Below are 24531 nucleotides of genomic sequence, written 5' to 3'. Positions count from 1 at the left end.
TAACTTCAATCTATTATTACTATTGTTCAGTCAATTACTTCTTTGGAAAGTAAAAAAGATTAAAGGGGGGTTTCTATTTCTAAATGAATGAAAATAACTACCTAAATTGAAAGAGACACTTAACAGCTTTGAATGTTGGATTTTAATCAATTAATCAAAGTAACTATGGTTTACGTGTTCCCCACAGGTTCATAACTTGATAATTCTAACTATAACAATTCTTTCCTAGTATCTTGCCTGCAATGTTATAAGTTATGTATTTCTAAACCCTTGGTCTGGCATCTAGAAAATCTCACTCCGCACCTTGGTCCGGCTACGTGTGTTGCTATCCTAACCCTTATCTTTACCTCATATTAAGCATCGTATTCGATATTTGACTAAGTTATTACCTTGTACATATCTGTACTAGCCTATTAGATAGTATACACTAAATCTATGTTGATAATTCTTTTCCTATTATCTACCTCCTTGGTCCGGCAAGTAGCATTAAGACGAGTTCTAACGTTGGCCATCCGTTAAAAAGACTTCTAAGTGAAAGAATTATTAATACGTGCAAGACACAATTCTAGAATTTTTATTTTAGTTAGGTTTTACCTCATTATTTGCCTATGGTTCCCACAACCATAGTTATGGAGTTTAGTTACCCATAGTCATAATCACAATATTCAAATATATTTAATAAGAATTCATGAACTTATTTCAATGAGAAAGAGTAAAATCCGAAAGTTTTCTTGATTAATCACCAAAAAACACTTGCAAGAATCTCAAAGTAATCAAGTAATATCATAAAAAGTCTAATGATAATCAAGAATCTAACAATACATTATCTACTAATATGATGTCATCTAATACGGAGTCTAACAATGATCCAGAGTCTAACCTCAAAAATGAGGTTTTTAAACTATTTATAGAAAATAAAAACCTAATTAAACAAGGACTCTATTTGCTAGAAATCTGCCAAAACGCGGCTGGGTCGACGGACCTCGCGACGGATCGTCATGGTCACGACGGACCATCATGGACTCCGTTGTCCCATACTTATGCAATTTCTTCTGCTTCTCTCTTCATTACCCGCGATGGCAAGTATGACGGACCCTGATAGGCACAACGGTCCGTCGAGGGTCTTCGTTCCAAAACACTTCAAATCTTGGAATATCGGTACTGGGATTACTTCTTTGAACTCCATAACGAACCTGCAGGACGGATCGTCATAGACACGACGGACCGTCACAAGCTTCGTAACCCCACACTTGGTCAGACTTCCCCATCTTCCTTCAGTAGCTGCACTACGCTGCCACCTACGGACCGTCACAAGCACGACGGACCGTCATAAGCTCCGTAGGTGGTCTCTTCTGCATTTCTTCGCTCAAAATCTCCGCATTCATCTTTGGACAGATTTCCTGCAAAACAAAGAGAAACTTATATAAAAATTAGCACAAAAAGGCTTTTGGACACACTAAACATAAGGAAAAAGTATTAATAATACCGTGAAACCATGGTATATAAATCATACAAGATTTATACCCACAATTAAACCATGATATTACCCTAAGGCAGTCTCTAAAAGCATCTTAACATAATCAAATTCCACTTTTATACATTTAAAGATCAATGTTATCGTGAATACATAGAGATCTAAGCTAGCCTAAATCAAATATTTATATATTGGTTCACATGGATAATTCATTAACAATTAACCATCCATATATATAAGTAGACATAAACATATTAACATAATTGTATCACAAATCGATATGGATAAGATCAAGATCATAAAGTCATACATAGGCTAAAATCAAGTTTGTGAAAGAGAATGGGTTCATCATGAAATTTGATTTAAAATCACATCAAAATCAGTTGATAATCATCAATACATTCATATTATGCTTTTTAAATCAATTTAAGAAAGATCCCATGGCTAGATTGAAGAAGAAGAGATTTGATCATGGAACTTCTTTGAAAACTTTGAAGAGGACACTCTAGATGAAAGATTATCGAAAGATGAACGATCACCATAACTTTATTTCATGAATAACCCACTAAAAATTGATTAATAACCCATGAGAATCGAATCTACAAGTTGACCTTGAACTTCACCTTCAATGGAGATTTATAGAGAGGATATTTTGGGAAAGGGAGGTTTGATTTTGATATAAGGATTGGGTATGGGCTATTCACATTTTTCACCAACCTAATATAACCAAAAATGGTTAGATAAATCGCTTAGGTTAAGGTTAGCACATGGGGGAATTTCTCATTCACCCCATATAAAGGCAGCGTGCATGGCCGTAACTGAAGGCCTGCACCGATGGACTAAACGACGGGGTGTTGGTCCATTAACGGACCATCCTGTACCTTTGATCATTGAGTATGAGGCTTTCAAATACCTCAATACTTAACCAGGATAAGTTTACATCAATGCCTCCCCCATCGATTAGGTGCTAGTGGACTGACGAGGCGTCGTTTGCTCGTCGATTGACACTGCCAAACCAGTGTCTCGACAGCCTTTGGGTCCTTCTTGAGGGCCTCTTGCGTGGCCCTTGGGAAATCGTACCCGAAAGTTCCCAACGTAAATATGTACCTTAAAATGTTATATAACTTCTATATATTTTTCATAAAAAAAGTACATGTAAAACATATCAAAACATGCATGGCACACTCAAGACACAGATAAACGTTTCAAGGGCTAGCTTTCGAACGTCTTGGACGTTGTTGAACGTTCGACCTCCAGACTTCTTGAAACTCAATACACTGCCTTTAAACATCATTTTAATCATATAATCACCTCATAAGCTCATGATACACACATAATCACCTAAAAATGTCTAACTTCTTGGTTGTCCCTGGACATTTCACTTCTAAATGACTTCACATCACCCAAACATACTTTAAATCAATATATTAAAATGTTAACAAGATTTTAGGCACAAGTGAGGCTCTATACACCCTAATTCATTTTGGGGGTCTTACAATATCCCCCACATGGTAGCACTCGTCCTCGAATGGCACTTAGAAAACATTAATCATAACAAGGACTTCAATACACCATAGAGAATCTCACAACAGTCATAACATCATAATATAGAATTTAATGGACCAAACATACAAGGAACACACTTCAAACCATTTAGCACTCAATGCATACAAGCAAGCAATACTTTTAATCGCTCACGCTTTAATGCATCAAACACCTAGGAACTTCCCATGTTCATAGGAGGAACATCCTTCTCCTAATCATAACATAGTCATTACATATTAATTTATTAAGATCATCATGTAAGGTCACACATAGGTAGATTCCAACAATACTCAAAACACATTTAAGTAATCATACTTGCACATAGACTTGAGTTAATTAGATTGACAATGGATTCTTATTATTTAGACCTAGTTCTACGATGGTCATACTCAACCATACTATGTTTAGTTGTGTCCATGGATGAATTCCTTTTCCTCAACATAGTTACATGTCTCATGAATTAATACCCAAACACATGCACAAAGATCAACTTTACTCTAACAATGAGAAATTCTTAACTTTCAAACGAAGACATGCTCATGTTTTTTTCCTAGTGAAGTCTAAATGGCAAGTCACACCAAGCACATCACAACAATTAGGAAGCCTTTTCACAACATTTCACTTTCTACCTTAACATTAGCTTTCACAAACATGCATCATTTAGGGAAAGTCTTACCATTTATAGGCACACACACAAGAACAATAGCTAACATGCCTTCACTTTATCAAGAGTAAACCTACAATCATTCTTTCCAAACCCTAGAAGTTACATAGATTTCACGAGACTCAACATATTTCATTTTAAAGAGGTTCAATTTCTCAATATAAAGCTAAACCTTTCATATCAAAAGTGACTTCAAACATGTTTCTTACCTTAACTCATGAAGTCAAATGCACAACTAGTATATCAAGATGCACAATCAAGAGAAAACCATAAATTTAATCAAAATTTCTTTTCAAGTACTTTAGAGTCTTAAATTACCCTCAATATAGGGTCAATCAAGATATACCAAATATATAGAGGTCATGCAATTCAAAATTTAATGCAAAACTCTTATGATGTACTAGTTTACTAAGAATTCATTAGCTTCTTGTTCACGTTAGATAGAAGGACAAGGTATAAAATATCTACAACCTCACTACTCCATCACGATCCCCCACTCAGGTTAAACCCAATTAAGATCAACTTAACCCAACCTTAAGAGGATCTTAACTTAACAACCTTTATTTTCATCACTTAAAAGTGATTACCACTTTAAAAGGGATCACAGTAAGTCAACATAGGAACACCAAGGCATTCTAAACCTTATCACCTACACAAATTATTTCAAAATTTTCAAGTTAAGTCATACTCTTCAACCACATAAGGTTTTCAACAATACAATAGACACCAGGGTCATACAATATTAAGGAAAACAATTGAGAATACTTAACTATAGGGACTCTTCTTTTTCATTCAACTTTACAGTAAGGTGACTTCTAGGTCAATCAAATCCACATCATCATTCTACAAGGACAACATTCTACCATTGCTTCTAAGACCAAGCCTATACAAAGACTTCAATCCATACAAAACAATCATGAAGGGTCACATATATAAACATGGGCAACATTGAAACATCATACATTTATTTTTAGGGTAGTATTCTTCTTCCCCATTTCAACATATACCTAGGGCGACATGATTGCATAGGTGATCACTAAACATTTCAAGTTAAACCATATTAAATTCTAACATGCTTTAACTATATCATGACATATAATTCCCAAAATAACATGTTATTTCACATAGGTCTCCCATATTACCACAAGAGACATCATATCAACACATCATTGCTAAATTCACCTTCAGACAACTCATGAAACCATAAAACCAAGATAAGCATCAAAACTCACCCTTTCTCCCTCAAGCACAGAGATACAATCTCATCAAAGAAATGACATCTAAAAGACCACCGGACAAGAAAACATAAGAGAGATATCTTATAGAGTTAATTTCTATGGCACGATGTGAGAATGATAAAGAAGGGAAACTCTATCGTCCTATAGCCTACCATACAATTTGATGTGTCGCGACTCACCACCAATGAAACAAGACTCTACTAGATGTGTCAATATGAGACTCTTACAACCTAAAACCACTTTCATAAACCTTATGCTCTGATACCACGTTTGTCACATCCGGGGTGCACACCGGAGAAGTAACGTGGCGTACTTGACCTCTCGAAGTTCTTATACAAGCTCATAGTTATTATTCATCGCATTGTCATAGGTAAATTTAGAGGAAAACATAAAATTTTTCATAGCACTTCATATGTTAGAAAATTTACCTTATATATATATATATATATATATTTATATATAATATCATAAGTACATATTTAGAACTTAAGTCTGTTTGGCATCCTAGACACAACATCATAAGATTACTTTAGGGTCACGACCCTTAAAAAATAATACATAAGAAATCTTATACACTTTACAGTAAAGACATGACTAAGAAATCCTTGGACATAAGGATTCCTTTTCCTTGAGCTTGGGGATCACATATCAAGCTCCTCAACATAGAGACAGTCATTTTAGCATCCACAACCTACAATTTGTGTACAAAGTAGAGAAGAATGGAGTTAGTATAAGAATTCACTAAGTATGACAACCATGCAAAAACATGCATTTAAAAGGGACATTTTACTTGAAAACCATACATGATGCCTTTTTGTGAAATCTTTATAAAACCTTGATACAATAGCATTTATATCATTCACGTGATTCATATAGACATATTCAAAGTCCATATATCATATAAAATCACATATAGAATTAAGCCACATATTAGAGAATTTTACAGTAAGCTTCTTACACATTACAGTGAACTACTTTAATTTTACAGTGAATTTTTTTCAGTCCAATTTCTTAACTTTCCCAAGTAATACTTCTAGTGATGCTTGGTGCAATGCATGAAGAATGTCCCATAACAATAATCATGCTCAAGCTTCACCTTAAGACCACAAGGAATCAATACATACAACCCTTTAGCTCAACTCATGCATTCCTAGGACCATTTCATAAACAAGGCATACACTTTACATTAAGATTCCATATCATGCAAATCATTCCATCATGTAGACATTTAAAATATTGTCATGTAAGAGAACCATAAGTATATGCACATGCATTAGAATACCTTCCCAGGAATCCCTTACATATGTACTTATGCAATGCCTAGGTGGGTTCATTACTTCCACCTATCCTAAGTATCTTCTCTTAGGTTATCCTAGTTAAGGTCCTTAGTCATTTACTTCTATTGTCCATTTTACATTAGGAAACTATATCTTTAACTGACAATAAGACCATGTGAGCCAAACATGGAATTAAGTGTCATCCCCTCACACCAAAGAGGGTGTCTTACTTTCCAAGGTAAGATATGAGTATCACTCTAGCATATTAGGTGAAATCACTTGCTAGATCCTATGGGGCAACAAAGTTATGGAACTTGGGTGCATCATGGAAAAATCACTCTAACACCCTTTTTGGGTCATGAGGCTATCCACCCTGTGAGGTCAATGGTGACCTACCTTCCTACAATGGGAAGGGACACCCTTATCTGCAAGTTCACTCGATGCTAAGATAAGTTCCATTTATTAAAAGCCTTTAATTACATTACTTTATAAAACATAGGCTTTAGGAGATTCATTCCCCATATGCTTAGATCATTGGTTATAGATGAGAAGTCTTTTCATCAACTAAATCATGTCAGAAAACCTTTCACATGGACATAGCATATGTAAGCATCTATCTAGTTTAAGATACCCTTGCGCACAACTTTCAAGAACCCCTCTATTAACTAGATCATAATACATGTGTGTGTGCCTATATGTGACCAAACCTTTCACATAACACCTTTAGACCACACATATTCATGCTTTATTTCATTCATGCATAAGTGTACAAGTGTAACTATATGAGCCATGCTTTCATATAAACACATTTAGACACTAGGTATAATCATACTTCATTATGCCACATACTTCACATTATAGCGTACATGTTCGTAACATACTCATGCATTCAAATTGATATACCGTGGTTTCACAATATAATTAATACTTTTTCCTTATGTTTAGTGTGTCCGAAAGTCTTTTTGTGCTAGTTTTTATGAGTTTCTCTTTGTTTTGCAGGAAATCTGTCCAAAGTTGAATGCGGAGATTCTGAGTGAAGAAATGCAGAAGAGACCACCTATGGAGCTGATGACGGTCCGTCGTGCTTGTCACGGTCCGTAGGTGGCAGCGTATAGAAGCTGCTGACGGAAGATGGAGAAGTCTTACCAAGTGTGGGGTTACGTAGCTTGTGACGGTCTGTCGTGGCTATGATGGTCCGTCCTGCAGGTTCGTCATGAAGTTCAGAGAAGTAATCCCAGTACCCAGATTCCAAGAAGTGAAGTGTTTTGAAACGAAGACCCCTGACGGACCGTTGTGCCTATGACAGTCCGTCATACTTACCGTCGAGGGGAATGAAGAGAGCAGCAGCAGAAATTGCTAAGTATGGGACGACTGAGTCCATGACGGTCCGTCGTGACCACGATGGTCTGTCGCGAGGTCCGCCGACCTACCTGCGTTTTGGCAGATTTCCAGCAATTAGAATCCTTGTTTAATTAGGTTTTTATTTTTTATAAATAGTATCAAAAAACCTCATTTTGAGGTTAGACTCTATTAGATTAGACATCATATTATTAGACTCTGTGTATTAGTGTTTGATTTGGAGATTCTTACAAGTGATTTTTGGTGATTAATCAAGCAAACTTTTGGACTTTATTCTTTCTCATTGAAGTAAGTACATGAATTCTTATTTAATATATTTGAATATTGTGTTTATGGCTATGAGTAACTAAACTCCATAACTAGGGTTGTGGGAACCATAGGCAAATAATGAGATAAACCCTAATTTAAAGAACAATTCTAGAATAGTGTCTTGCATGTATTAATAATTCTTTCGTTTAGAAGTCTTTTTAACGGATGGCCAACGTTAGAACTCGCCTTAATGCTGCTTACCGGATCAAGGAGGTAGATAATAGGAAAAGAATTATTAACATAGATTTAGTGTATACTATCTAATAGGCTAGTATTGATTGGTACGAGGTAATAACTTATGCAAATATCGAATACGATGCTTAATATGTGGTAAGGATAAGGGTTAGGATAGCAACACACGTAGCCAGATCAAGGTGCGGAGTGAGATTTTCTAGATGCCGGACCAAGGATTTAGAAATACATAACTTATCACTTTGCATGCAAGATACTAGGAAAGAATTGTTATAGTTAGAGTTATCAATTTATGAACCTGTGGGGAACACGTAAACCCTAGTTACTTTGATTAATTGATTAAAACCCAACATTAAAAGCTGTTAAGTGTCTCTTCCAAGTTCGTTGTTTATTTTCACTTATTTAGAGATAGAAACCCCCTTTTGATATTTTTACTTTCCAAGGAAGTTATTGACAAAACGATAGTAATAATAGGTTGAGGTTACGTCTAGACTATTTTTCGTGTGGGAACGATCCCAACCTCACTAGTTGGGTTATTTACTTGACACGACCGCTTTACTTCTCATTTGAGAAGTAAGTTTGAGCGTATCAAATTTTTGCGCCGCTGCCGGGGAATTTAGCTATTAGATTAACTTGAACTTATTACTATAGTTTAGTTGATACTTTATTGATTTTACTTTGTTTTATTTTTTTTGATTTCCTTTCAGAACTATCCTCCTTGTATGCCAAATACACGGAGAGGAAGAGAACCGTTATTTCCCTACGATCACGAACTAGAGCGTACACTACACAATATGAATCGAAACTTGGGAATAAATGATGAGGATCCAAACCAGAACATCCCAGATCCAGTGGATGTTCATGGTCAGATGATACCCGACGGTCCGGGTGAACATCAACAGAGGGGACAAAATCCCGTTCCACGGCCCCAAGCATACTACAGAGGGTATGATAACATAGAACACTCGGATGGGCCACTTGTCTTGCCCCCTCTATCCATATGCCACACTTTTGTGGTAACTAGTAGCCTGATGCAAATGCTCACTGCCAGAGGTTTCTTTTCAGGGCTACCTTCTGAGGATCCACATGCCCATATAGCTAAGGTAAGGGCAATGTGTAAAAGTTGTGTGGAGAGGCCTGATTTGGATCTAGATGTAATAGGTCTCAGAGTGTTTCCTCTCTCACTAACGGGAGAGGCTGCTATGTGGTTCACTGAGCTCCCATACAACTCCATCTTCACTTGGAACCAACTAAGGGATGTCTTCTTAGCACGCTACTATCCGGTCTCCAAGAAATTAAACCACAAAGACAGAGTGAACAACTTTGTGGCACTACCAGGAGAGTCAGTTAGTAGTTCTTGGGATAGATTCACCATATTCTTGAGAAGTGTTCCAAATCACCGTATAGATGATGAGTCACTGAAGGAATACTTCTATCGGGGACAGGATGATAACAATAAAGAGGTGTACTATAGCAGGTGGATCTTATGGAGAATGCCCTTATGCTGAGATTGTAGAAAAACTAGAGAAAATCTCTCGAAATAACAAAGCTTGGAGTACTAGGAAGTCCGATACAGGGAGAAACACCTTCGCAGTGTAGTCCACTCACAACCCACCCACAGATAATATTCGTGAAGAAATGGCTCAGATGAGAACTGAGATTGAATTTATACTAAAACATGTCACTGCGGGTGCAAAAAAGATAAATGCAGTCAACTACTTGGCTAAACCACCACCTCCAAACGATGAGTGTTATTATGAGGAGGATTCCTATGCAGTAAATGAACATATGGGGGGTTTTCGACCAAGTGCCCAAGGCTCTAATCAGGAGAATTGGCGCCAAGGTCAAGGGAACCAAGGTCGGAACTATGGTAACTACAATCGTGATGGTCATTATGTGTGAGATGGAAACTAGAATCGCGACAACAACTTCAACAGGGGTAACTATGGTAATAGAAACGACAGGAATGGACCCTATGTTCCTCCTCAAAATCGTGAAGTTACTCCTAGGGATGGTGGAGGTAGTATGTCACAAGTTGAGGATATGTTGCATAAAATGATGAGGAGGTTCGATGGTAGTGATGAGCATAATAAAGAGTTGAGGAATGATCAAGCGGTTATTGGGCAAAAAGTTGATACACATGCAATATCGATTAAGCAACTTGATTTACAATTGGCCCAATTATCTGCATTTGTGAACACACGGAAACCGGGCACTCTTCCTAGCAACACTGTCCAAAATCTGATAAATGATGGACATTGTATGGCAATTACTGCTCATGGTGGCAAGCAAACCATTGACCCACATATGCCATCTAATGAGAATAAGGTGACAAAAGATACTGATAAAATGGTAACTGTTGATGCTGATTTAGAGGATAACATTGCAAAAGATGCTGAAGTGCCTAAAAAGGTAACTCCTATTCCTATGTCACCACCCCCATTTCCTCAAAGATTAGTGAAAAAGACCGAGGATGGCAAATATCGGTGTTTTATAACAATGTTGAAGCAACTTTCTATCAATGTCCCTTTGGTAGAAGCTTTAGAACAAATGCCCGGTTACACCAAATTTATGAAAGATCTGGTCACAAAGAAAAGATCGGTTACTTTTGAGGATGATGATATAATGCATCATTGTAGTGCTATTGCTACAAGATCTCTGGTCCAAAAGAAAGAAGATCCGGTGCGTTCACTATTTCTTGTACAATCGGGCTATTAGATTTTGCGAAAGCATTATGTGATCTGGGGGCAAGCATAAATCTCATGCCCCTCTCGATTTACAAGAAGTTGGGTTTGGGTGACCCAAAGCCCACTGCGATGCGGCTACTGATGGCTGATCGAACAGTAAAACGGCCCATACGGATACTTCATAATGTGCTAGTAAAAGTGGAGTCATTCATCTTTCCGGCTGATTTTGTTATTCTTGATTGTGAGGTTGATTTTGAAGTGCCTATTATCCTTGGGAGGCCATTCCTAGCTACGGGAAGAGCCTTAGTAGACATGGAAAAGGGGCAGATGAAATTTCGGTTGAACAATTAGGAAGTGACCTTCAATATTTGTAGGTCCATGAGGCAGAGTGGTGAGGTCCAATCGGTATCTTTTATATCCTACAACATGGGTGAGACATCTGAGACACAAATAGAAGAATGTCTAGGTGTTGAAGCATTAGCGGCAGTGATAATGAACTTTGATAGCGATTGCATTGAAGAGTATGAGTCATTAGTCGCGGCTCTTGATCGAGGTTATGTTCGGTTTAAATCGAAGAAATTTGAGCTTGATATGAAAAATCGCGAGTACCCACCCGCGAAACCATCGATAGAGGAGGCTCCAAAAGTTGAATTAAAAGCTCTCCCACCTCATCTTAGGTATGAATTCTTAGGAGATGGTGACACTTTGTCGGTAATCATTGCATCAGACCTGGATGAACAACAGGTTCAGAGTTTGGTGAAGGTACTAAAAAGGTTCAAAAGATCTATTGGGTGGACCATTGCGGACATTATTGGAATCCCACATGGTTTTTGCTCTCATAAAATCCAACTCATGCGTGATCATAAGCCGAGTATTGAGCACCAGAGACGCTTGAATCCTCCTATGCAAGAGGTTATGAAGAAGGAAATCATCAAGTGGTTGGATGCCAGAGTAATCTATCCAATCGCCGATAGTAGTTGGGTATGCCCGATTCAGTGTGTACCTAAGAAAGGGGGAATGACTGTGCTCCCCAACAAAAGGAATGAACTTGTTCCAATCAGACCGGTTACTGGATGGAGGGTGTGTATGGATTACCATAAACTGAACTCATGGACTGAAAATAACCATTTTCCTATGCCCTTCATGGATCAGATGTTGGATAGACTTGCCGGAAAAGAGTGGTATTGTTTTCTTGATGGGTATTCGGGGTATAATCAGATTTCTATTGCACCAGAAGATCAAGAGAAAACCACTTTCACTTGTCCATATGGGACCTTTGCGTTCAGAAGAATGCTGTTTGGGTTGTGCAATGCACCCGCATCCTTTCAGAGATGTATGATGTCAATATTTTCTGACATGGTGGAGGATACTATAGAAGTTTTAATGGATGATTTTTCTGTTGTTGGTGATTCATTCGAGCGGTGTTTGACCAATTTATCTGAGGTTCTTAAGAGATGTGTAGACTGCAATTTGGTACTAAACTGGGAAAAGTGTCATTTCATGGTGATAGAGGGTATTGTGTTGGGTCATCACATTTCAGAAAAGGGCATAGAGGTTGATCGAGCTAAAGTCGAGGTAATAGAGAGACTTCCCCCGCCGATCTCTGTGAAAGGTGTGAGAAGCTTTCTTGGGCATGCAGGTTTTTACCGGAGATTCATCAAAGACTTTCCAAAGATTGCACACCCATTGTGCAAATTGCTAGAGAAAGAACGTAAATTTTGTTTTGATGAATCCCGTCTTAAAGCATTCGGTGAGCTAAAAGAAAAGTTAGTGTCTGCGCCTATCATTATTTCTCCAGATTGGAACAGTCTATTTGAGGTAATGTGTGATGCTAGTGGGTGGCTCTTGGTGTAGTATTGGGACAGTTAAGAAACAAAATCCTTCACCCAATTTACTATGCTAGTAAAGCCTTAAATGAAGCTCAGAAGAACTACACAGTGACTGAGCAAGAACTCCTTGCAGTAGTCTTTGCTTTTGAGAAATTTCGCTCCTATTTGATAGGTACTAGAGTTATAGTGCATACTGACCATTCAGCATTGAGATATTTGATGGCGAATAAGGATGCGAAACCTAGGTTGATTCGTTGGGTATTACTGCTGCAAGAATTTGACTTTGAAGTGCTGGATAGAAAAGGAACTGAAAATCAAGTTACTGATCATTTTTCTCGTCTAGAGGATGAAGCTATGAGAGAGTTAGGGGATAAGACTGACATTGATGATACTTTCCCCGATGAACATGTATTAGCTGCTTCACAAGACTTGATTCCATGCTTCGCAGATTTTGCGAACTATCTGGCTAGTGATATTGTTCCATCAGACTTGTCCTTTCATCAAAGCAAAAAGTTCATGTACGATGTGAAGAAGTTCTTTTGGGGTGAACCATACTTGTAAAGGATTTGTGCCGACGGCCTTATTCGGCGTTGTGTGCCAGAATGTGAAATGTTGAGTGTGTTGGAGGCATGCCATTCTTCACCTGTTGGCGGACATCACAATGGTATCCGAACCGCTCATAAGATATTACAATGTGGTTACTATTGGCCAACTCTTTATCAAGATGCTGATGGGTTTGCTAAAGCATGTGACAAATGTCAACGAGATGGTGGTATTTCAAGAAAGCAAGAGCTCCCTCTAAACCCCATTCTTGTGATTGAGTTATTTTATGTTTGGGGTATTGACTTTATGGGCCCTTTTGTGAGTTCTCATGGAATGAAGTACATTCTAGTAGCAGTCGATTATGTATCTAAATGGGTCGAAGCCATAGCCCTCGCAAACAATGAAGGGAAGAGTGTCACTGCATTCTTGAAAAAGAACATATTCTCTCGTTTTGGCACCCAAGGGCCATTATTAGTGATGGGGGCTCCCACTTCTGCAACAGATTGTTCAAGGGGTTGTTGGAGAAATACGGGGTTCTCCATAATATGGCCACTCCTTACCACCCTCAAACTAGTGGGCGAGTTGAAGTGTCGAATCGGGAAATAAAAAAGATATTGTCAAAAAACAGTGAATGCTAGTAGAACGGATTGGTCAAGGAGGCTTGATGATGCTCTTTGGGCCTACCGGACAGCATATAAGACTCCCATAGGTATGTCTCCATACCAACTTGTATATGGGAAAGCTTGTCATCTTCTGGTTGAGTTAGAGCATAAAGCCATGTGGGCTATGAAGAAGCTAAAAATGGATTGGAACGAAGCTGCAGAGCAACGGTTAAATGGGTTGAATGAACTCGATGAATTTCGCCTAAAAGATTATGAGAGCTCAGTACTATACAAAGAAAATATGAAGAAGTACCATGACAACAAAATTGAAAATCGAGAATTTATGGTCGGGGATTTGGTGCTTTTATTCAATTCCAGGTTGCGCTTGTTTCCGGGCAAGCTCAAGTCCAAATGGACTGGTCCTTACTTGGTTACCCAACTATTACCTCATGGAGCAGTTGAGTTGGAAACTAAGGAGGGTGTGCGGTTCAAGGTGAATGGACAGCACATAAAAATCTATTTCGGGCATGCTGAATCGGCAAATGAAGTGATAGAGGCATACCATCTTGATGAAGTCTGAGTAATCGAGTGACCCCAGTCGTGCCGCGACATTAAATCAGGCGCTTGTTGGGAGGCAACCCAATACTTATCGTCTTTTTAGTAATGGTAGCATTTTTCTATTAATGGGTTTTATATTTGCAGGCACATCACCAGGAAATTCTGCAGAAAATTACTCTGCAGCAGTCACTCACGGACACATCGACGGACCGTTGCGCCTGTGACGGACAGTCGTATTCATCCGTCATACTAGGTACGTTTTTATGTTGTTTTGAAACTAGGGCACGCACGACGGAACCAACGATGGGTCGTCACAACTGCGACGGACCGTTGTTGGGGAACCGTCGCGTGATTAATGAGGTATACCCGACCCGACCCAGCTGGACCCTTTTTCCAAAATAAGACCATTTAAACTCCCCAATCCCTCCATATTTCACACCATTACTCTCTTATTTCTCCCATTACTCTCTCTTTTAAACTTCCCCGTTCCCTCCCACCATCATTGACCTCTCACAATTCTCCAAAGCCCTAAAGTGTTATCTACTAGTGGAAATTGCTGCTGTGAGTGTCTACCTTGCCACCGAGTACTTTTGCATATGTTTTTCTCCATTTCTAAGGTATGTGTCTCTAATTTATACTCATTTATATTTTATTTTTGTTACTAGTTAGTATTAAGCTTAGTTCCTCGTAATATTTTGTTTACTTTATACGATTCTGCCTGACCTAGGTTACAAATGTTCGAAATTACCATGTTTACCACCCTAGACATAAGTGTTTTTGCATTGCTAGTTCCCTAGGTAGTTGGGTTAGACACATGTAGGTCCAAAACACCACAAGGTTGATGTGGGTTCATCGGGGTTGCTTAGGGTACCTTTAGTTCTGTCACTGTCATTGAAAACGAGACCCCGATGACGGACCATCGTAGCCACGACGGATTGTCGTAGGGTCCATTGCACAAGCCGTAGCACCCCTGTCCTACCGGACACATGTGACGGATCGTCGTCCTCACGACGGTCCGTCCTGCACAACCGTTTTGGTTGTCAGAGACCCTGTTTCTAAGGGTCTCTCATCTTTTTCCAAGTGTCCTTCAACAGACACATGTGACAGACCGTCGTACCCACGACGGTCCATCCTGCATGACCGTTATAACTGTCAGGGACCCCTCTCCTAAGGGTCTCCATATTTTCTCCAAGTGTCCTTCAACGAACACATGTGACGGACCTTCGTACCCACGATGGTCCGTCCTGCATGACCGTCATACGATCAGAGACCCCTCTCCTAAGGGTCTCCATATTTTTCCCTAGTGTCCTACAATGGAAATCTACAACGGACCGTCGTAACAGTGAAGGTCTGTTCTGCACACACCGTCATGCTAGTCAGAGACTCCCCTTCAGGGTTCTCTATTTATACAGAGTCCAAGTACAACACGACGGACGTCACGACGGTCCGTCATAGTCACGATGAGCCGTCATCAGGCCCGTCGTGTGTCACTATTTCTACAGCAATTACATATTATTTTCACTGTTTTATTTCATATAGTTTCGCCTGTCTTGTTTGCCACTACTTGTACTAATAGGATCCTTTGCAGGTACTATCTACTATGGAATCCAAGCAAGACAGAACCTACGCACGTGGGCGATCAAAGTCTGTTGCCCCGTCTGCACTCTTGATCATCGGCTCTGATGATGAGCGGGACCCTGAGTATGTGCCCCCAGGCACTTCCGCACCTTCCCGTGCTGCACGTGCTATCAGAGCCACACCCAAGACGGTGGCGTCCGGCGTAGTCACTGCCTCTCAGTCTGATGACGAGCGCACACTGACCGGCACACCCTCTGGGTCAACCACAAATGAGGAAGGAGTGTCTGGCTCCTTAGGAGTATCATGGTCCGAGGAAGCTTCTAGCTCTGCTGAGGTTCCCACACCCGCCACTGCTGCAGCATCGGCCTCGTCTGATAACGCTGACAGTTCAGACTCTACATCCGGCGCACCAGCTCAGGTCCCCACCCGAGCCCCTGACCAGCCAAACCGGTGGTGTGTTGACGGCCAGTTTCAAGTTTACTCTGACGCCATGTTCCTGACTGATAAAGGAGTAATGACTCAAACACTCACCTTGGAGCAGCGGGTACTTACAGGGAGTCTCCCAATGATGTCGGAGATCCACAACCTCTTCACCAGGCATCGCTTAGAGTGGACAGCACGTCTGTTGGGATGATACAACGAGGAAATGGTTCGAGAGTTCTACGCATCTTACGTAGCGACTCACCGATCACAGATCGATAGGCGGGATGCTCCCGCTAAACAGGCCCCACTGGAGTAGGTTCGAGTCCGGGGTGTACAGGTTGACATTTCACTGCCAGCCATCCACCGGTTTCTATACGGCGAGAGTGCAGATGCTACTCGGACCCCCATCACTACCGAGTTTTACTACCACTGGCAGATAGTAAAGGATGAAGAGTTCTTGTGCGAGCCAGCACTGAGAGAGTCCACCAAGAGGTGGTGGCCCTGCACCTGTCAGTATATGGAGAGGGTGCCGACTGGGTTACTGAGCTGAAGGGGGCCATCAAAAAGGCCAACATCACTTTCATAGCAAAGTTCTTGTGGCTGTTCGTCCGTCACTGCCTTTCCCCCACAGCTGCTGATAACATCGTTACTTGGGGTCGAGCAGTGTTGATGGTGGTGATGATAGCCGGATTCGAGGTGGACTTCGCATGGATTCTCCAGGCAGTCATGCACAAGAGGGCATTCAAGGTCACTACTACCTACCCCTTCCCGTGTATGTTCTTTGCCCTTTGCAGGTCCGCAGGTGTGCCCATATGGAACGTAGATCAGCTAAAGACCCCACAGTGCACTGTTGACGTCGGCCTCATCAGAGACGAGACCAATGAGTTGGATCCACGTAGAGGGCCTCGTCCAGAGATGCCCCCAATTGCTGATTATCTTGCGGATACGGTAGCCCAGGCCCACACAGCTACACAGGCGTCCACTGACACTACACCAGTGGAGTCTATCCCGGGTAGTAGCAAAGCCCTGTGCTCCTCTCGCACAACCCCTCGACCGGTACTGGTCCCGCTTGCTAGGGTCAAAAAACTATTGGCACAAATGACCACTCTTCTGCATCATATCCATCCGTGGATGCAGAAGTCGATTACTGAGTCTAAAGCGCGTCTAGAGAGGAAGATGCAGCAGTTTACAGAGCGGAAGATTGCTGAGGTCAACCAGCGCCTGGACGCCTTTGAGTTGAGAGTGTTAGCCTGACCAGCCTCTCCGGTGGATGTGTCGACTCTTCAGGCTACAGTCAACAGTCTTCCTGCAGACATCGACACGATCCTAGAGGCGAGGGTACCGGAGTCTGAGGCCCGTTCTGTCGAGCCTGCTGAGGACACCGTGCTGGCAGCCTGGTTTACTACTTCAGAAATTCCACCACCTCCCCCTCGAGAGAGTGCCAAGAGGCGTAGGGGTCGAGCAAAGGATGAGGCGCGAGCAAGGAAGAAGGAGCATCGAGAGATGGAGGCTGCGAGGAGAGCCTCACTTGCTGAGGAGGAGGCACACCAGATCAGAGCATCACAGTTAGCGGCTGGGGAGTCTAGCTCCCGCACTGTAGAGACAGCAGGAGGCACTACTGATGGTGCGGTTGTTGCTGAGGACACCACTGAGGGTGTCCAGATTGCAGAGTACGTGGGTTCCGGGGAACCGGACCCACCATCTTGTTGATCGACGGCGCTTTGCGCCACAAGTTTGCTTCACCTACCACTCTAATATTTAGATTTTTTTTTATGCATTGAGGAAAATTGCATGCTTTTTTTTGTTGGGGGTGGGGTAAATGGAAAGTGAGTGTTAGGGTGAAGTCTGAGTAGCCCAACTCACTATCCTCTGTTGGGGTTTTCTCGCCTGTGTTCTTTTTCCCCAAAAGACTGATTACTTTTTCTGTTGAACCGGCATGTTTATATCTTTTGTACATAGTTTAACTCTGAAGCATGATGGCTAAAATGATATCCTGAGAAAACTAGAAAATGTTGCATGACTAGGCATAGTAACTGATAATTGTGTGGCTCTAAGCATGAAATAGAATTACACCATTGCATTACCCTAAGTCTTCAATTCGAACTAGGTGTCTAATAATCTGGTATAGTGATGAGATGTCAAGTGAGTGTTACGAAATTTGAATAGTCCACTATTGGTACTGAGCTAGAACTTGCCTGGTTAATCTTGCTAAAAGTAAGTTGTAACAGACAATTAGGAAAGGATCATAGGCCCTTATTCAAGATAGCTTATTCCTAGCCTAAATAAAAGAAACCAAATGAAAGTTATCCTTCTTTGATCCAAATAATCTGAGCTTAAAATTAGACCTTTCTTTTTCACCCCAACTGATCTTTTCTAGGAACAATATGTTGGCCCTGGTCCCTCCTTGGACATGTGCACCTCAGCTTATGCCAAAAGCATAAGTTGAGGGTGGCTAATGCATAAACAACCTTCGTTATGGCCCTGACCCAACTTTGGGTATTGTGTACCTTGACTCATGGCAAAGCCATGAATTGAGGGTGGCTGTTTTGAGGAGTATTCTGGAAAGTGGGGTTGAAAGAACAAAGAGAGAGAAAGAACAAAAGTAAAGTGACTCAAGAACTCATTGAAAAAAAAGTAAAGAAAAAGATAAATATACAAAACAAAAGATATGAAAAAAAAGGGAAAAGAGTCACTTACACAAATGAAGAAAGAAGGGAAAAGAGCAAGGTGAAAGAATAGGAGAAACTGGGCGAGATAAAGTGATACAAAGTGGAAGGTTTAGCCGATATATCAAGGAGGGCAAAAAGTCACTAAAGTATTCCTAAATATACCCTACCTGACTCTGAACCTATGTTACAAGCTAAGAAAGTCCTATCGTGATCCTAAGGGTTGTATAGCGAACTTAAGGCAGTGAAAATAAGGGCAAGCTTATGGCAATAGGTATGAATGAGTGTGACTTTGTTCTGAGAGCGAGTGTTAAAAAGTAATCCTTATACTCAAACTGAAATCATTGTGTGAAAAATGAGGATTTTGTTTTGAAGTGAGGACACTAGTTGCAATACCGGAATTGTTAGCACCTCGGTGAGAAATTGAAGAGGATAGGTGTTAGTGCATGGTGAGTCTGTGTCATGTTCTAATCCCACAAAATTCAGGCCTAATAGTGATAGCATGCATAGATTTGATGATATTAATCGGGATTGATAGCCAAATGATTGCAAAGGATAAAACATGAATACTATTGTACAAAGATTGTGTAGTGAGTCATAGTGCGTCGCTTGAGGACAAACAATGAATTTAAGTTGAGGGTGTTGATATACCGTGGTTTCACGGTATAATTAATACTTTTCCTTAGGTTTAGTGTGTCCGAAAGTCTTTTTGTGCTAGTTTTTGTATGAGTTTCTCTTTGTTTTGCAGGAAATCTGTCCAAAGTTGAATGCGGAGATTTTTAGTGAAGAAATGCAGAAGAGACCACCTACGGAGCTGATGAAGGTCCGTCATGCTTGTGACAGTCCGTAGGTGGCAGCGTAGAGAAGAGTCTAAAGCAAGATGGGGAAGTCTGACCAAGTGTGGGGTTACGTAGCTTGTGACAGTCCGTCGTGGCTATGACGGTCCGTCCTGCAGGTTCGTCATGAAGTTCAGAGAAGTGATCCCAATACCTAGATTCCAAGGAGTGAAGTGTTTTGAAATGAAGACCCACGACGGACCGTTGTGCCTATGACGGTCCGTCATACTTGCCATCGAGGGGAATGAAGAGAGCAGAAGAAGAAATTTCTAAGTATGGGACGACGGAGTCCTTGATGGTCCGTCGTGACCACGACGCTCCATCGCGAGGTCTGTCGACCAAGCCGCGTTTTGGCAGATTTCCAGCAATTAGAATCCTTTTTTAATTAGGTTCTTATTTTTTATAAATAGTATCGAAAAACCTCATTTTTGAGGTTAGACTCTGTTAGATTAGACATCATATTATTAGACTCTATGTATTAGTATTTGATTTGGAGATTCTTACAAGTGATTTTTGGTGATTAATCAAGCAAACTTTCGGACTTTATTCTTTCTCATTGAAGTAAGTACATGAATTCTTATTTAATATATTTTTGAATATTGTGTTTATGGCTATGAGTAACTAAACTCCATAACTAGGGTTGTGGGAACCATAGGCAAATAATGAGATAAACCCTAATTTAAAGAACAATTCTATAATAGTGTCTTGCATGTATTAGTAATTCTTTCGTTTAGAAGTCTTTTTAACGGATGACCAATGTTAGAACTCGCCTTAATGCTACTTGCCGGACCAAGGAGGTAGATAATAGGAAAAGAATTATTAACATAGATTTAGTGTATACTATCTAATAGGCTAGTATTGATTGGTACGAGGTAATAACTTAGTCAAATATCGAATACGATGCTTAATATGAGGTAAGGATAAGGGTTAGGATAGCAACACACGTAGCCGGACCAAGGTGCGGAGTGAGATTTTCTAGATTTCGGACCAAGGATTTAGAAATACATAACTTATCACTTTGCATGCAAGATACTAGCAAAGAATTGTTATAGTTAGAGTTATCAATTTATGAACCTGTGGGGAACACGTAAACCCTAGTTACTTTGATTAATTGATTAAAACCCAATTTTAAAAGCTGTTAAGTGTCTCTTTCAAGTTCGTTGTTTATTTTCACTTATTTAGAGATAGAACCTCCCTTTTTATATTTTTACTTTCCAAGGAAGTTATTGACCAAACGATAGTAATAATAGGTTGAGGTTAAGTCTAGACTATTTTCCTCGTGGGAACGATCCCAACCTCACTAGTTGGGTTATTTACTTGACACAACCTCTTTACTTCTTATTTGAGAAGTAAGTTTGAGCGTATCACATATCCATGTACATAAGAGACCAAACTTAGGAACAATGCATAGACAAGGTCCCATAACTTGCTCATACTAGTACACCTATCAAGTCATCCTAGTTAAGGAAATACATAACATACTTTCATAGACATAAGTTTAACATGCATAGTAGTAGACACTAGTGAATATGAGAACAACCTTTCATTAGACACTATGATCCTATTCTACTTATAAGCATGCATGTAGTGTGAGGGTGTGTGTACATTGGACAATATGATCACATAATGTCTATCATCAACACATTCAGTAAGACACCCTCTTAAGACCACATTATACTTTCAAGCATAGACCACACAACACATAATAGCATAGGATACAAGCCAGGCTTTCTACTACATTTAAGACTCCTAACTTTTGCTATTCTTGCATTCACATAGGGGTACATAGGTAGGGAGTCATGATTCCTTAATATTTCATTAATGGCAGAACCTACACATAACCCTAACATAATCATTCTCATGCTCATTACTATAGTAACATAACCTAGATTCACAACTAGAGTAGAAGACTAGGCAAAAGTTACACATAGGGTGATCATCATTACCATACATCCATATATTCATAAATTTGCCTCCAAGTCCATGATCAACACATATATAATGAAAATAATGTAAACACTGCAACCATAAGTGGACCATACAACATAATGACATACAAGGCTTCATTATTAATACTATATAGAGATAGAAGAGTAGAAAAGTAGAACAATTCTTACCAATTCTTTATCCTTTAGTCATCATTGACCAGTACTACTCTTTCATAAATAATTCAAATATACGTCAGTAGCTAAAGTACCACAATCATAAAAGAAATCATGTACAAGTCGCTACAAATCATACTACAATCTAAAACAATATATCACATATATACTTGGAAGTACAAAGTTATAGATCATGAACCAACTTCCCTAGTCTTGTTCATCAGTCATATTTTATCAATAATATATAGTTAGGTCAATATCTAAAGAGATATAACATTATAGAGAAATCATGCTTCATTCACCATAGAGTATAGATCACTACATATACATTGCTCTATCGAGTCTATAAGCTAGAAAGATCTAAATCAATATTTACCAATTTAATTGTTATCTATTCATATTGGGTCAATTATACTTAAATTATCATCAAATTACACATATAGGAACTACTAAGGAAATTCACCATATTCGAGTCACATAACAACCATCTTAACGTCAAGATCCCAAGTTACTATATGATAGACTACAAGAACCTATATCAATTCATACAAAGTCTTCTTTACTTTAATCATAAAAGATTTATACCCCGGATATGTGGCCATTGACGCCTCCCCATCGACGGGGCGTTGGTGTACTGACAAGGCCCCGTTTTGCTCGTCGATTGACACTGCCAAGGTAGTGTCTCGACAGCCTTTGGGTCCTTCTTGACGGACTCTTGCGGGGACCTTAGGAAGTCGTTCCCCAACGTTCCCAATGTGAATATGTACTTTCAAATGTTTTAGACCTTCCATTAAAGTTTCACCCAAAATGAACAGGTAAAACACATTCAAACATTCATGTTACACTAAAGACACACATAAACGTCTCAAGGACTAACTTCTGAACGTCTTGGACGTTCTTGGAAGTTCGACCTCCAAACCTCATAAAACTCAAAAAACCTGCCTATAAACATCATGTTAATCAAATAAGGACCTTATAAGCTCATTACACACACATAATCACATAAAAACATATAAGGCCCCTTAGGTGACTAGTCATCAAACTTCTTGGCCGTCCCTTGACGTTTGACTTCTAAATAACTACAGATCACCCAAGCATACTTTAAATCACTGTATTATCATGTTAAAAAGTTTATAGGAGTAAGTGAGTCTCTAGACACCCTAACACATTTTGGGTGTCTTACAAGGTGCAACTCTCCTATGACCTATACCCCTAGATTTTTCTCTACCTTTGCCTCGAACGTGACTTCTCGCTGTGGGTTCCTGAGTTAGAGATTTTATGATAAATATAGGTCCAAGGTCATTATATCTAGTCTGAACAATATGTCTACAAACGGGTGAAAGAAGTTAGATACTAATGGCAATCAAATCATAGCACCAAGGAGACACGAGAAAATGGATATTTCCTGAAGTCCTATAGCCACTCGAAGAAAAGTAAAGGTGTCCTTTTACCGTTCCATGAAAATCTATTAGACGCGTTTTGGTACATCGAGATCAACAAACCTAGGGTTTGATACCAACTTCTCAAAACCCAAAAGCCATCGTCATTGACACCCACACTTACAAGCCAATGGGAGTACCACTACTACTATCCAACTAAAGAAATTATTCTAAAACTAGAGCACTAATTTATAGAAAAAAGTTAATTGACTAAAATTGAAGTTCCATTACTAAATGAAAGATCTAACGACTAAAATTTGCGGAAGATAAACGTAAGATCTTAAATTCAATGTACCTAAACATATGCTTATCTAGTTGACTTGTACAATATATTTACATCCCAAAAGCCATCGTAATTAGTGATACCTAGAATTATTGCATCGACTTCAAGGGTAAGCCGCATCTTCTGGGCTGCCATAGAGTTCTCCTTCGTCTATATCCACCATTTACGGACGTTGACCTTATGTTTATCTAGTTGACTAGTACAATACATTTACATCATAATTTCGTGGCTACATCATTCATCTATCTCAGTTACAACAAGTGTGATCACCATTAGAACGTTCATATGCATACAAGTATTAAAGTGAAGCAAGAATATGCATACATCATACATTCATGAAATCACAACCATAACCTACCTTAGAATAATCTTGAACTTAAAGAGACTTGATCCTTCCCTTATCTGAATTTGTTCTGCTTGTTCGTGATCTACAGTTAAATGATAATAAATAATAATCAATAGACAATCACTAATTACCCGGAATACTAACAATTCTATGAAGCCTAGATTAAATCATGATCCCAACTAGTCAATTTAGGGTTAAATTACACCACAGAATCCATTAGGAAACCCATCCCCATAAATATTGACCCATCTATTACGTTTTTGGGATTGAATAGTGAATCAGGGGAGTGGAAAACTTACCTTTAGACTTAAGATTGGTGGAAAACGAGTTGGAATAGCTCCGCAGTCGTTCTTCAGCTCTAAAAGTATACAAGTGCCAAATAAGGCCGTTTAGGGGTTTAATTAACGACCTAACTTGCGCTCATCCCGCTATAGTGACACCTATCATGCTCTAGACTCGTCACTACAATGGCATAAAGTCCTGCTGAAGCGTCACTTTCGAACTAGTGAGCCTCTATTGGAACTAAAATTTGTAAGGTCCATTTCGTTTGCTTCAACGACGCCCATCTTGCTGCAGCGACA

At 39.7% G+C, this 24531-nt stretch overlaps 1 pseudogene; it reads left to right on the top strand.

Moving 5' to 3' along the window:
* Positions 1-11171: 11171 nt before the first annotated feature.
* On the top strand, positions 11172-17532 carry LOC138337379 (uncharacterized; annotated as a pseudogene).
* The last annotated feature ends 6999 nt before the right edge of the window (positions 17533-24531 follow it).

The sequence above is a fragment of the Solanum lycopersicum genome, chromosome 7 (assembly GCF_036512215.1).
Source record: "Solanum lycopersicum chromosome 7, SLM_r2.1".
Taxonomy (NCBI): Eukaryota; Viridiplantae; Streptophyta; class Magnoliopsida; order Solanales; family Solanaceae; genus Solanum; species Solanum lycopersicum.
The sequence above is the reverse complement of the archived record's forward strand: the minus strand, read 5'-3'. Positions and strand labels throughout refer to the sequence as shown.